A 17012-nucleotide genomic window follows, 5' to 3' on the forward strand; every position below is an offset into this window, starting at 1 on the left:
GCTCACGCTTCACGATCGCATTATTAATGATACCTAATTAACTATATCCTATTTATGATTTACAAAATATGAATAGAGTGTCCCGCTTTTAGGTCTAAAATCTCAATTTTCTCCCTCTCGCGCTTCGCGCTCGCATCAATTGTTTAGTTACATACCTATCCCATTTATTAATACAAAAAGTGCTTAGAATGACAATTTTTTAGGTCGGAATGTCAAAAAAAATTGCTCGCGCTTTGCGCTCGCATTATTGAAATATATACCGTCTTCGTGGGTAACTGTAAGCAGTCCTTAACAGGTCCCTTTTCGATAATGCTAGAACAGTTAATAAAAATTTCTGCTCGCGCTTGGCGTTCGCAGTAACCATCTAGTTACATACGAATCTTGTTCAGGATCACACATAACATTGCCCAGAATATTAAATTTTCAGGACAAAATACATGAAAGTAACCCAAAAAAAATCACTCGCGCTTCGCGCTCGCACTTTTTATAAGGCTTATGAGATTATTTCAAGTTATGTTGTTACGGGGGAAATATAGGTGAAGATAATTTCGGGCCCCGTCCCCTATTGGCGAAAGTCGGATCTGCCCTTGTGACACATACAAACACAACGAAAAAAAATGGTGCCCCCCCTGAAAAAGCAAGGACCCCCCAGTGCCCCCCCCCCAGGAAAAAATCCTAGCTACGCCACTGCAGTCCTACTTCTTCTTTTCCTCCTCCTCCTTCTCCTTCGTCTTCTTTTTCTTTTTCTTCTTTCTTCTTCTCATCTTTTTCCTTTTTTCTTCTTCTTCTCCTCCTTCTTCTTCTCCTCCTCCTTCTCCTTCGTCTTCTTTTTCTACTTCTTTTTTTTTTATTGTTCTTCTTCTTCTTCTTCTTATCACTCTTCTTCTCCTCCTTCCCCTTCTTCTTCTTCTTCTCCTCCTTCCCCTTCTTCTTCTTCTCCTCCTTCCCCTTCTTCTTCTTCTTCTTCTCCCCCTCCTTCCCCTTCCCCTTCTTCTTTTTCTGTGTAGGGTGCTTCCTTCTATCCTGAAGATTCTTGCAGAACTTGGTGGAGTGTGTGTCAGTGATAGTGCATTTGCCTACGAAAACAGGTAGAGATCTATTAAACTGTTACCACCTTTCGTCAGTTGCAGGCAAAAGTCTTTGGTTGATTGTGCTGAACATTATTTACTGGGAGAGTGTTCCACATCTTGATGGTTCTGGGGAAGAAGGAGCATTGATGTTGTTGGGTCCGTGATTGTGGCATGAGATATCCCCGAGTGCGAACAGCTCTTGTTGATCTAGAGGAATTGACGATGAATGCATCAGAATCGGATCAGAGTGCACCAGAGATGACTAAGACCAAGCTGATAGTGCATCTTTTAGAACATCATAAGGCGACAGTTTTTATTCTTCGTTGTAAAAGGGATGGCCATTCCCCGGGGGGGGGGGGGGGCTACTAAGTATGTATTATGCGTATGAACCCGCGGTCAAGACCCCCATTTTCAACCTCAATTTCCGTTCCAGAGCATCACCAAATTAGAAAGCCATAGAAATTCCTATTTTCCTCCGTTCCAGAGACCCTCGAATTTGTGGTTTCTTGTTCCAGTGCGCGCCCATCATGAACTACTTAACCGGTTGGGGCGGCGAGCTCGATTGGCGCAATGAGTCATGTTATATAGTCATATATAGTATAAATACATGATACGTATGTGCCGCTATCGAGACCCCCATTTTCAGCCTAAATTTCCGTTCCAGAGCATCATTAATTTAGAAAGGCCTACGTGAGTGATCCGGAGACCCCATAATTTGATGTGGTCAGTTCCAAAGGATTTCATTTTCAGCAATATTGATGATCCAAGAGCCGTTCCGGAGACCCGCATTTTAGGACCAAGATTTAGTTCCAGAACCCCCGATCCCCGCGTTTGGCGCGGCACATAGGTATCATGTTATAATTCGAATAGTCCCATTCTATCTCCTACAGAATCGATGACAAACTGATCTTGATGTAGGCCTATACGATATCGATTCCTCGATCAGCTCAAGCTGATATTTGTCTAACTAGGTTTTTGAGGGTCTACGGTCCTAACCAAAAATCGAAGTTTTAAGTACTTCTTAACTCTATTCTTAAAAAAGATAATGAAATGTTTAATATAGGCCTATACTGACCTAAAATGGGGATCTTTTAGGACGTTTGTAGTGCCATAAGGAGAATACATATCTCGCCAATCAACGTTGCGAGCGCAAAAAGCAAGCTGAAATTTTTTGAGATTCCGACTTTGCGCTCGCATTGCCTGGTAAAATAAGATACATGTCCTGTAATGGCCATACACATGATCTTTTTTCATGGGGGAGGGGGGGGGGGAGACAGAACGCGTAAAATGATTTGCAAAAAAAAACTCAAAAGCGAGGGACCGAAGCAACAGAGCTTGACATTTGGGCTTTTGCATTTCCTCATACAGTGGAATTAAAAGATTTCCTACACACTTTCTGTAAATATTTTTTGAATTTCAGTAAAAAATGTAGGCTTATACTATTTTAACATTTCTATGAGGCAATTGCCCCCCTGCCCCATTTCCCATGCGTACGACCATGTGCCCTGTCCAAAAGGATGATAGTAATAATGATAATGATAAGTGGCATTTATACAGCGCTTTATATCAATCTACGACTGTTTAAAGCGCTTCACAATCATTATTACCCGGTCATGCCGGTCACTGGATTCATGACTTTTCTAGCAGCCTGTTAGGCGCACTCTTGCTAAACCAACCACAATGACGGTCGTTTCGTACCGGTACCCAATTAGCACCTGGGTGAGAATGACAAAGTGTGGACTAAAGCCGGCCATGGTGGGATTCGAACACACGACCCTCTGATTACAAGGCGAGAGTCAGAACCGCTACACCACGGCGCTTCTACATTTAAAGGAAGGATTACACGGGGTGGAAAATATCGCGTAGATAATACAAAAAATATTAAGCTCGAGATTCGAGTTTTCAGATTTTTTGTTTATTGTTTAGCTGGATAAGCATCCTTTTTACGATTACAGAAAGGCGTTGAATAAATTATCAGCTCGCGCTACGCGCTCGCTTTGTTTGATTAGTGCGTTCTGTATCCTCTCTATAGATCCCACAAACATTCCTTTAAATGTTTGTTTTTCAGGTTAGTATATCTTTTTTTTCAAACCTGCATTCGCATTGCATAGTTAGATATGTATTCTGTTCAAGACAACAAAAAATATTTACAATGTCCAATTCAGGGGCTAAATTACCCCCCCCAAAAAAAAAAAAAAAAAAAAATGAATAAAAATAAAATGAAATGATAATAATAAGAAAAACAACTAAAAAAATGAAAACATAAAATAAAGAATTAATAAAAAAATATATTTAAGAATAAAAATAATAATGAATATTCTTACCTTTTTAATGAGTCCCTGCAAAGAGTATTAAAATAAAGGTTCATTATCAGGGCATTATAAAAATTTCAGCTCGCGCTTCACGCTCGCAATAATTTAGATACGATTCGTATTCATGATTACAAATATTGAAAGTGTTTAATTTTCAGGACTAAATATCATGGAATAAAAAAAAAATCTTGTCGTGCATAGAGCTCGCATTATTTATTTTTACGGCCTTATCAGATATCTCATCGTGATTTGTGAGAATAAGGCCGAAACTAATTTGGTACCCCCTACAACAGTGCTTCTCAACATTTTTTTACTCGAGGACCACTTTGACTCTCAGATTTTTTTTCGAGGCCCACCTACCAAACTAAAAAAAAAAAAAGGATATGACTACTTGTCTCGACTCAAAGATTGCCTCGACATTTATAAAGAGCATATTAGTGCGTAACTTTATGATCTTCTGCTGCAGTGGCGTAATGAGCCAAAAAAATGAGGGGGTTTGATGTGGCGTATTACCTACAATTGATAAAATGTTGCAAGCAAGCATGGCGAGCAAGCAAAATTTTCGAAATTTTTATTACAAAAATCCAAGTTTGTGATAGATTTTGACACCGTATTCAAAATATAATATCATATTTCACCCTTATCCCTTTTCTTTTATTTTCTTTTCTTTCCTTCTCTCTTTTTTTTTCTTGGTCATGAAATATCTGGGGCCAAGAGCCCCCCCCCCCCCCATCTGTGCGCAAGCGTTCTGCTGTGAATTAAATCCAGCCTTTTTCCTCTCGAAATTAACTTGGAAAGAACATATTAACAGCGTGTCTTGTAAAGTAGTAAAAACATTAGGTGTCATGAATAGACTTAAACTTATATTACCTTTGAATATCCTTCTTAATCTGTATTATACAATGATTTTACCACATTTTAACTATTGTAATATTGTTTGGGGAAATTGTTCTGATTGCCATCTGAGTAGATTAAGAATACTTCAAAAACGTGCAATAAGAATTATCACAAACTCTAACCCTCGTACACATACAGCACCATTTTTTGCCAAATATAAAATACTCACTATAGATCAAATTAATAATCAACAAACTGCTATATTTATGTATTCTTATTACAATAATCTCTTGCCAAACTTTCTTAATAAATGTTTTGTACAAAATAAATCACTTACTGGTCGTCTAACCAGACAAGCGAATGATCTCTTTATTCCAAATTTCAAATACACATTTTCACGAAACACTATTCAATATGTCGGACCCAAACTTTGGAATTCTTTATCAAATGAACTCAAACATTCCCCCACACTCCTGTCTTTCAAACGGAAATATAAATTTTACCTTCTTACTCCTTAATGTAGTTTTATATTTGCCTCTCCCCCTTTATTCGTATTTTACTTTCTCTTGCTTTGTCTGGGGTTTTGAGGTCTAGTATCTTTTTTCTTTTTTTATCCATATGTAATTTGTGTATTCCATTTATTTCTTTCATTGGGGATTGACCTTGATAGATCAATATGGCCTTTGTCAATCCCCTCCACATTTTGATTATTCTATGTCTTTTTTATGTAATATATTGTAACTTTTTATATTTGTATTGTTTATTATCTATGTATGTATTCAATTGTAATTATATTGCATGTTTTTTATTCAATTGTAATTATATTGCATGTTTTTTACTCAATATGTGGAAAATAAATTGAATTGAATTGAATTGAATTGAATTGAAACACTCTTTTGGCTTTCCTGCACTCTTTGGATGTTTTTTTTGTTTAGGTGTCTCTGATATGAAGCTCTGACGGTTTAAGCGCCTTATTTCACAATAACTTCAGCACATTCGACACACATTGCTTTTGGTTTTGCATCACTGCGCAGTTATGATCAATCCAAATATAATGTATTCAGGGTCATATTTTCTTATAGTTACCATCTGAGACTTTTCAACAGTACATTTGTTTCCTCCCTCACCATTTCGCTTTAAAACACGGTCCATTTGGATGAAAGTATGTTTCGTGAAATTTTAATATAAAGCCCTTAAGCACATTCGAAGCAGTCAGTTTGAGAAAAAATGCATTTGCAAAGGTCCGGTGAATGGCCAATACATCCTCAATATGCATGCAAATGAGGCCTGAGGTTCACATCAAAGTTAGATCGAATCATACAATGTGTATGTATATCACAACAGGCTACCTAGAGGCGTGCCTTTAGCTTTGTTTGACCCACGGAGACCGATCAAACATACCATTTTCGGACATTAAATAGAACATGTTAAATATACCATAATTTCCCCCCTATTTTTTTCTTCTCTGGAGCTTCTCGCGGCCCACTTGAGAGAGGTTCGCGGCCCACCGGTTGAGAAGCGCTGCCCTACAACATATGCCATGTATTCCATTTGGTATATGAAATTTTTTTAACCACGTACTCAAGATTCTGGGTCCTTACCACAGCAAGATAACACATTCATGATCTCCTGTACTCGCATTGCTGAGTGCAGTGAGGAGCTCGGTCGGGACAATTTTCCAGGCCCTGTTACAACCGATAATGACCCATGGCTACGATACCTAATGATTGTTAGCCGAAATGGGTTTAGACAAAGTGATAGCGAACCAACTGAAGTTAGACCAAATGGAACATGGACAAAATGAGAGTAGACCAAGTGTTTATTAGACCAATTGGCTATTAGGTCAAAAGGTAATAGAGTAATGATATTGGACAAAGCGGATATTGGACCAATTGAAAAAAAAGTACAATTAGACCAAATGATAATAAACAAAACGGCTATTAGACCAACTGGCTATTAGACGAGATGGTAATTAGACGAAATGGTTATTGGACTATGTTGATTGTTGACTAACTAATGGTATACGAAATGATATCAGACCATACGATAGTGGGGAAAAGGCAGTAGACGAAATGGCAATAAACCGATAAATATCCATTCAAAGAGTAATCCTGATTTCCAAATCATTTAATTCTCTTTCTCGTGTCTCAAAATACTTAGTGAAAGCATATTTTATATCTTGTCTGTAGCTCGAGTACTTAAGAAAATACCGCTGCGACATTATGCGTTGCAACATGTGACGTTATGCACCAATAATCCACATTAAATGCAATATCGATTCGATGGACTGTAATGATCTACAGTGAGTATCAAAAAAAGTTTACACTTTGAAAAAGCCCTGGGAATTAAAAAATATACATCATGTGGGTAATTTTTTCACATATAATCTTGGGTTTGGGTCTCATCTATCCATCTATATAATGTCATGTTTAGGAACATCTTGTAGAACGTTGTCGAGCATCTGATAGAATTCATCCTTGTCTATATCTGGTTTAACATTTGTTGGAGTATAAAATTGGATGAAAGTATATTTGGCATGTGAAGATTGCAGACAGTCAATAATTATCCTGTCAGATATAGGTTCCCACCTCAATTCAGATATTCCTAGTATATCTAAGTTGTAGTTGTCCATTTCACTTATAGCTTGTTCCAGTTTCCCTGATTCTCTTAATGTTTTAACATTCCAAGTCCCAATTGACGTTACACTTTTGGCCGATGAGGGTCCGACCCTTCATGCAGTCAGGTCCCAGATTGGTAGTGGTTCCTGTGGGTTCCTTTCGGCTTTTTCCACCCGCAGTCATCTGTGCGTCGGAATGAAAGTAAAAGTTTTGACGGAATGTTACACTTGAGTGAGCACTGTCCATTTTTGTAAAGCTCGCAGAAATTTGTTTGCGCAGAAATGCTTGTTTTCACCGCTGTGTCAAGGGGAAAGGGCAAAATCAAACTTACCCTGCGAAACATTTCTCATACATTTCCCTTGCACTTTTAGTCAATTGAAATAAAACGGATACATTCAAGCATTTTGTAACAATTTTGCCACCCAAATTGAAATTTCAACACTTAGTAAGCACAACCTTTACCCTTTTTGTGCCAGCTGGATCTGAGGACATAACTGAATCTCAGAACAAAAGTTTATATCAGACATCTCCAGCATTTTTTCACTAAGTTTTTATCATTTAAAGTGGGTTTACATTTCATTTTTCATTTAATACTTGTTTCTCCACACTTTTCCCAAGCTTGACAATATGATTAACAAAATGAAAATCAAGCCTAAGCCATTTCGTGTAAATCACAGCTCAGTGTAAAGCAAATATCGTCACGATGGCCTCGGTGTGTGGGGGAGTGGGGTGGGGTGAAATGCACTTTTTGAAGTGTTTTGGGCAAAGAAACAAGTCAAGAAAGGTAAAAGATATCTTCAAATCAATTTTACTAGCTAAATTCCACGTGTTCTTCATGATTAAGGTCTACTTTTATTCGCATAAGTATTTCAAAGTTCTGCGCAAATCATTTTTCACTAACTTTTCAAAAGTAAGTGGTGCTCACTCAAGCAGAAATATTTTTCGACAGCTTATCGTCATTTGCTTGAATGGATCTGTACCAATGTTAAAATGTGGAAAAATCTTCAGGATATTACAAATGTATAATTTTACAGGATTTTTTCAAAGTGTAAACTTTTTTTTGATACGCACTGTATATCTAAGCCTTAATTCAGTAACTTTTTCCTCACTCAATATGTACTCGATTTGTTTGGAAAACCATTTTCTTATCCATGTCATATTCTATTTTAGGTCCTGCATTTCGAATATCTCCAGCCATCAGTCGTAATACATGCATGTATGGTGCGGGTGTCGCGAGAAAGAATTTTGCACACGAAAAGCAGATCTGTAGGGCCTGTAACCCCCCTGTAGCACAAATCTTAGCATTGATCGCAGAGCAGTTTTCTACGTTTGATTCTATTGACTATAAAGTAAAATCAATCTAAAAAAAAAGTGGGGGATTAAGCGTCAACTTTTGTGTTAGGGGATCCTAATATTAGCGTCCGTGAGGATTGCGAAAGGTGGCAATTATCGGTTGTAATAGGCCCCTTTCCTCTTATACCCATTTCTGATATGTAGCAGGCGCCAGCATTAATTTTTTTCTAGCGTTTTTCTAACCTTTTGCTTCAATCCGTATGCATGGATAAAAGCAACTTGTAATAAGAAAAAAAAATTAATATTAGCAGAAATACCTTAGATTATGTTCGCACTTACGTTTCTGAAAGCAAATGCTATTATTAAGGTGAAAATGGTTAAAGTGTGGTACATGTTTAATTTTATATGGTCACAAATTAGTTTTGTCTCATTCCTTTAGCGAGCAGTTCCTTGTGATTTAATAAACGGCATTTTCGCTGAAACGAAGACGGATTCCATAACGAAGTCAATATATTTGAAAATGCCCGTCAAATGCAAAAGACAAGCTGGGAGGTCTTTGTGGTAAATTGGTGAACCCTGACTGCAGTATCGTCTGAAGTTTCGGAGCTAACAAAAAAGAAATGAAAATAAGTAGTTTGTCGAGAGTCCAGTACTAAACTGCTGTTTTGATTCAACAATGTTCGAAAAGATTTCTTGGTTGTGCTTTGTCATAAAGGGCATTTGAATCTATGTTTTTGAATCTGTAGTGCGCCATGGAAGCGAATACTACCTAATAACACGCTCCGGTGGTGCGATCATAATCAAAGGCAGGTTTCATTAAATCAAACATCCCCCTTGGAGCATATAAAAATACTAATCAATGATATTATGATGGCCGGACCGTGGTCAGTATCTCTTATTTCCTGATTCGTCAATGATTTTTGTCTAATTTTCATTTCCATAAGATAATGATGGCTACTCATATAGCGCACTCTGTCTACCTTTTGGTGCTCATGGCGCTCCAAGAATAATAAATATATACATAAACAATAATTTAAATGAAATTAAAAACGAGAAATAGAAAAAGAATGGAAATTCGAGTTCCCATGAATATAATGCACAATTAGACTGTTTATGGGAAAGGAACAAATTAGTTTTTAGTTGGGGCATGAATGTTTCTGTTGATTCTAGGCCCAAAAATTATAGGACATTTCTATCATGTCTACAGTTTATGCTACATACATATTTACAATATTGAATTTATGTCCCAATTCTGTTATCACTTCTATGTTCTGATGTTATAAAATTGTCACATGATATTGTATTGTAAATAATGCGAGCGCGAAGCTTAAAATTGCCTGATATTTCGACTTGAAAACTGGAAATTCTTTGCACTTTTTGTAATTATTCTTTAGATATTCCGATTTAAAAGTTTTGCGTATAATATTTTTATTTTAAAAAGTCATTGCAATCATTCAATTCATAAATAGAGTCATTGTAACCATACTCTCATGATGCAGTGGATGTAGGTCTAACTTTTGCAGTGAAGCAAACATACTGATCTGTCATGGCCAAATTATTGTTGAATTGATCGTGGGAGCGGTATGACCGCCCAAGGAATTTCGCGTTTTTAGAATGCAAAATTAGGCAAATAAAATCATTTTGAATGCATTGAAGAAGAATCCAAGCATTTTTGTGAATATTACTGTACCTTAGACCTTAGCTCGTTTCATCCACATGTGGACACTGATCCGCAAGGGTCCGCCACTTGAGCTGTGTTCTGGCCTATTTCCATTACCTTATGTACATGTCTTCCTGTTGAATCTGAGACCAATCTTGTTCATTTTTCCTTTGTTTATCTGTACTCATTTGCATAGGCGGATCCAGGGGGGCCCGAGGGGCCCGGCCCCGCCCCTTTATTGGCGGAGCAAAAAAAAAAGAAAAAAAGGAAAGAAAAAAAAAGAGGGAAGGAGAAAAAAGATAAAAAAGAAGAGGATGAAGACGAGTGAATAAAATAAGATGAGGGGAATACTTGGAAAATAAATTGAATCTTTCATGTCACTTTATAAAATTTTCGCTCGCGCTTCGCGCTCGCATTGCCTCTTGATTTTCGTATCTTGTTCAATATGGAATTTAAATATCAACTTTGTAAGTCAATATTCAAAACATATTTCACCTCGGAAATCGTACTTTCATTATTTTGTGTGATTTACAAATTGTTTTCTGCTCGTGCTGTGCGCTCGCAAATTTTGATTTATCACATTCCTATCATTTTCGTGTATGCCATAAAGTTTTCAAAATATCCCTTTTCAGGTCTGATTTTCAAAACGTATCATATAGCGCTGCACGCTCGCATTTTGATTGGCTAGTAATGTATGTCTCAATATTGATTATACAACAAACTACTTAAAATCCCGTTTTTATGACAGTAAATCAAAAATTTGGCTCGCGATTTGCGCTCGCATTAATGGTTAAAATATATTAACTTATAATAACAAAAATGCTTGAAATGTCCAGTTTTCAGGCTATAATATTATCATATTTCGCTCCCTCATTAGGCATTAATGAATAAGATATTAATTTAATAATTAAATTGCCCCTTTTCTTTCATCTCGCATTTAGCAAGAGGAATAGGAAGATAGTCATCATTTTCATCTGCATGTCCTAATGATGTCCCGGTCCTATGTTAAAACTCAAAGGAAAAATAATTAAAAATATCAGCTCTTTATTAAGTGCGATCCATATCCACCTCACAATTTTCCTACAGAGTGCTTGAAATATAGAGCTGAAATTGACTCATTTTTCAGATCGGAATATTTAATAGTTTAAGTTCGCGCTCGCTTTGATTTTCATGATAAAAGATTTATTTAGAATGCGTAGATTCTAGGTCTAAATATGAAACATGTGCGCGCGTGTTTATTCAGATAGTCAACTTGTTCTCTATTTAAATCATCCAGTTTCAGATCACAATATCAAAAATTTTCTGCTCGCGCTTTGTGCTCGTATTGTTAATGTAGGAAGATCCCCTATTAATCATTCTTTCCATGATTTACAAAACATGAATAGAGTGTCCAGTTTTTAGGTCTAAATCTCGATTTTTCCCTATCAATTGTTTAGTTATTTACCTAAACTGTTCACGATTACAAAAATTGATTAAAATTTTACATTCTTCATGTAGAAATGTCAATTTTTTTTAGTTTGCGCTTCGCACTCGCATTATTTGATTGTTGAAATATGTAACGTCTTCATGGATAAGTGCAAGCCGTCCTTTCTAGTTCTAGTTCTGCGCTCGCACTATTAATGTAAGGAAGATCCCCATTTACTCATCCCTTTCATCACTGTTCATGATTTACAAAACTTGAATAGAGTGTCTCGTTCAGTAGGTCTAAATCTCGAAATTTTCCACTCACGCTTCGCGCTCGCATCAATTGTTTAGTTATATACCTATTCTGTTTAAGTTACAAAAAGTGCTTAGAATTTCAATTTCTTAGGTAAAAATGTATTTTAAAAAATCAGCTCGTGCTTCGCGCTTGCATTATTTGAATTTTTAAATATGTAACGTCTTCATGGCTAACTGCAAGCAGTTTTTAACAGTACATTTTCCATCATATTCAATTCTGCTCTACACATCTTTTTCAGGATAACAAACATTGCCCAGAATGTTCAAAATTTTATGATAAAATACATAGATTTCCCAAAAAAAATTACCTCGCGCTTCGCGCTCGCATTATATAAAGAAGGATTATGGTATTATATATTAATGTTTATTCATAAGAATAAAGCTAAGAAGTGACTATTAGGACTACCCCTTCAAAGAAACCAAAACCCCGGCATAAATCATATTCGAGCGGCCGATCGGGGAAAGTATGGCTGAAAAAAAAATCCGACCACCCCCCCCCCCCCCCCCCCCCCATTGGCGAAGGCTGGATCCGCCCCTGCTCATTTGTAAATTATCTTGGTTTTGGATCAAAAAGTGCGATGTCGTCAGCAAAGTCGAGATCAAACAATTTGCTTTGCCCATAAGGTATACCTGTTTCCGTTGTCTACACATCTCATTCCATAGTCGATGACGAGGAGGAACAGGAAGGGTGGCAGGATGTCTCCTTGTTTGACCCCTGTGGTAATTTCAAATAGTACAGTGTTCCCCCTTTCCATCTGGATGCAGCTCTTACTGTCTGAGTAAAAAGCTTTCATGATCCCAATAAATTTGTCCGGAATTTCATAGGATTTAACAATTGACCACATTGCTCTTCTGTTCACGCTATCGAAAGCTTGTTTGAAGTCAACAAGCATGATTGACAGTGATTGTTGAAATTACCTTGTCATCTCTATCACTCTCTTTATAGTATGTATTGCACCTGTACAAGATCGACCCTCATGGAACTCAAACTGTTGTTCTCTGAGTTGTGGGTCCACTCACTACCTTGTAGATTATTCCCAGTACACCACTTGTCATGTAACAGCTAGAAGCGTCCCTCCCCTCCAATTTGCACAGTTTGTTAGATCACCTTTTTCATGCTAGCTTTACTATCAGTCCTGTTTGCCATTCTTTTGGTATTTTTTCGTGTTGCCATATCAGGTTGCACGGGCGGCATATCTCTGCAATTGCAGTCTCATCCAAATATTGAAGCATTTCTGGGTGAATTCCATCTAGTCCAGGTGCCTTGTTGATTTTAAGTCTCTTCAGGGCACATTTGGTCTCTTCTATAGTTATCTCATCAGTGTTGATATCTAGATTTTCTGTCTCTGTTGTATTTACATCGATTTCCTCTTCTGGAGATGGTTGATAATTTCTTTGAAGTGTTCCACCCATCTTTGCTTTACATCTTCTGGCGTTTTAAGTGGTTCACCATCTTTTCCCTTGACTGGAAGGTTAGATTTTCTCTTAGTCCTTCCAGACATTTCTTTAACAATCTTATAGACAGTTCTTTTGTCATTTCTGGAAGCTGCATTTTCGTTTCTTGGGCTTTGTGTTTATACCGTGTGGCCTTGTCTGTCCTGTGTTTTTTCTTAACTGTTTATCCAGTTTCTTGTATTTTACTTCATCTTCTGCTTTCCTAGAAGACAAATACCTTGTTCTCTGTTCTTTCCTTTGAGCGGTGGACTTCGAGGTATCATCAGAGATCCACTGTTCTTTACGGGTCCGTCTTTTAAGTCCCACTGTTGATTTGGCGGTATCGTTAACTACCTCTTGAAAATGATTCCATACCCGTCTAGATGGTCTTCTAGGTCATCTCTTAGTACCGCAAATCTATTCTGTAGTTCGGAGTTTGAATTTTGTTGCCAATGTTTGTCTTTAAATTTCCCAACATCACATTGTTTAGTTCTTGTAACTTTCTTCTCATGTCTCTTGAACTTTATGTTCAACAGTCCCTTTAGTAGATAGTGGTCACTGTTTATGTCCACCCTCTACAAGCCCTGGTATCCTGAAGCGATGATTTCCAGCGCTGGCTGATACAGATAAAGTCAATTTCATTTGTTGTACGCCCATCTGGAGAAAGCCAAGTCTTTTGCGGATGTCTTTGTGCTTAAAAATGTGTTTCCAATGCACAAGCTATTTTCTGCACATGCACGTGAGAAGTCTTTTTCCATTATCTGTGGTCCAGTCTCATTGCATGTGGACCTATTACCTTCTCCCATCCTCTCCTTGGCTGTCCAATCTTTGCATTAAAGTATCTAATTACTAATATAATGTCATGTTTAGGAACATCTTGTAGAACGTTGTCGAGCATCTGATAGAATTCATCCTTGTCTATATCTGGTTTAACATTTGTTGGAGTATAAAATTGGATGATAGTATATTTGGCATGTGAAGATTGCAGACAGTCAATAATTATCCTGTCAGATATAGGTTCCCACCTCAATTCAGATATTCCTAGTATATCTAAGTTGTAGTTGTCCATTTCACCTATAGCTTGTTCCAGTTTCCCTGATTCTCTTAATGTTCTAACATTCCAAGTCCCAATTGACGTTACACTTTTGGCCGATGAGGGTCCTACCCTTCATGCAGTCAGGTCCCAGATTGGTAGTGGTTCCTGTGGGTTCCTTTCGGCTTTTTCCACCCGCAGTCATCTGTGCGTCGGAACGCTGCTTTCCCCTATCGTTCCGGTCCAATTCAGTAGTTTCTCTTGCGGTTTCCGTAGCATTCTTTTTTTTTTCGGGAGGAGGTTGCTGGCCCACTGCTAAACTTCCTAAATTATTGGTAAGGGTTATAGGGGGTCATCGCCTCTTTCGGGTACACCCTGATCTGTTCGTTACCATTTAGACCGTGCTGATAGGCATAACAGTCCCCAGCACAGGAAGGTAGACCAGGACGAAATTTACCCAGCGTCTCTCAAGTTTATCAACCCATCACGTCTCTACACTGCCAAAGCAAAGGCAGAGAGATAAGCTACCAGGGGTGGTCTCCTCCTTGGTTGTCCACCATACGCAAATGGTAAAAGTAGCCAGGTTTGAGGGACCAATTTTACTAGATTTGAGGGATCAATTGTTACTATATTAGATATTAATTTGATGATTTAAAAATACTGTTTCTGTCTTGAAAAGTGGGGAATGATTGTACATGCAGGTTCCCCCCTCCCTCCGAAAAATGTGTGGGGTTTATATCCAACCGCCCCCCTCCCGGGAGCGGCCCGTGCCTTAGATAATTTTCTAAAAGTAAATCGGTCGTTTGATGATCTGCATGAAGAAAGGTCATCCAATGAGGTAACGTTATTCAATTATGTTGTGCGCCTCGGATGGGTGAGCCACATTCACTGAAACCATTGATCTAATTCCGGTCAGTAGCTGAAACTCGTCGACGATCAATCAAAGCCAAAGAAGATCCATTCATTGTGTTTACTAATAGTCTGGATGATCGGTGCAAAAAATAGCAAGAATTGTTCAGATTATGGTACAAGCATGAAATTTGGCTGACAGGTAGAGTAAACAGTGCTGAACATTTTTAGCAGGGGGTGCCAACCTGATCTCTCTTCGTATAGCAACAGTTGCTAGGTAACATATTTACCTTAGCAACCACCATTTTGGGGGTGTTATTTTCATTTTAAAAACTATATTTTGACTTCTAAGCGCCAAATTTACAATCCCATATCAAGCAACGTTCCAACCATTTACAGCAACAGTTGCTAAGCAACACATTTTCCATAGCAACTACAGATAATATTCCTGAATACCACATCTGGTCATAATATTTGAATGAAAATTGTTAGAAAATTTGTCAAAATATGAAACCTGGGAGTAATAAGTCTGAAAAAATCAGAAGCAGTCCAAATAATTATAATATCTGAATAATAATAGTATTTAGGTAATAAACCTTATTCTGATCTACATTATTTGATTATATTTCTTCATACTTTTTATTCATACATGACAAGGCTAACACACCGACAAAAATCATCACTGGGTCATTGAATGTGCTTACTATTTAATAATTATTAGCATCTCGCCTGTTATGAAAATGTGACAGGGTATTGTAATGGATGTAAATGGAACACTTGGAAAGACACTGAAATTTTAGGGGAAGCTAAAATTTGATTGATAATTAGACTAATCGTCCCAAATGACAAAGCTTCATTGGGAAGAAATGGCGATTAATGCCCACACACTTACTTGTCAGTAAAGTTTTGATATTATTGTCTGACTTGAATAGCATGTACAGTAGACCTGAAACAGCCTCAATCATCATTGACTGTATGTTCACTGTATAGCATGGACAGTAGACCTGAAACAGCTTCAAGCATCGACTGTACATGTACCACTTGTGAATATGTCACGAAGCAGTACATTTGTCGATTATACAACAAAATCTTTTAAGAGAAATTGCTATCTCTGTAAATTGACACTTATCATTAACGCCGCATCCTACAAATCATGAAGATGAAGCGGTAAAATGCAAGATATTGTATGTTGTACCAGGTCATCAAAAAGAATGGTTGGAAAAAGGAAAGCAATGTAAAGGTGTTGGTACAGAGCTTTGCAACCTGCTTGAAATGACTTCTTTTATCATTCTTGCCCATTACATTTGAGCATCTTAAAAATAACCTAATTATTCTAATCCCAAGTTTACTAGAAGCAATTACCACTGTATGTATCTCTTTTATTTGATCATAATGCTGGGCACTTGAGTCATTTATATAATTTACATAATATTTTGCAGTTTCTAGATGATGAAGGAAAATAAATGATTTGTATTTACATTGTAAGTTTCCAATAGCTTGGGTACAATTCTAGCGAACTAATCGAACGTACATTTTAAGTGTCGCACATGCCTTCTCAAAGTAGGGCATATATTTATTCCAAAATTTAAGTTAAGACTGGGTTAATCATAAATACGGGAAAGAAAGACTACTGTGAAGCATGCAGTATGCTCGACAAAGAATATCAGAGGCCACAGAGGAATACATCAACAAAGTTACAGTCATAATCCTCTTCGGTGGGACAATTAATTGTTCATCAATCAAAGTGTAAAAAACATTTCTCTCCATAAGGAAATTATATTGCGAGACAAGGTGGTAGTGCCATCAGCAGAATCATTTCCATCTGAGTTGGACATGCCAAGAAGTATTGGAGGTATATGGAAGGAAGAAGCATATCAGAACTTAATGCTACTGTTATGTGGCCGAGTATGGATCACGTCCAGCCAACCTGATATCAAAAGTGCTTCACATACGTAGGTGAGAAAGTCAGATGCGCTTAGATCTATCAAGTCATGATCGATCTTGAAGCTGCAGGATCCTGGCCAAAATACCTGCAATTGGAATTAACAGGTCAAGTCAACTTCTGCACGATCTTTCAAATCATGGATCCTGGAGCTGCAGGATTGATCCAGGTCAAAACACCTGGAAACAGAATGGACAGGTCCAAATCAACTTCTGCAGGTTCGAGTCATGTTAGATCAATCACAT

Source organism: Lytechinus pictus, chromosome 1 (assembly GCF_037042905.1).
Source record: "Lytechinus pictus isolate F3 Inbred chromosome 1, Lp3.0, whole genome shotgun sequence".
Classification (NCBI taxonomy): Eukaryota; Metazoa; Echinodermata; class Echinoidea; order Temnopleuroida; family Toxopneustidae; genus Lytechinus; species Lytechinus pictus.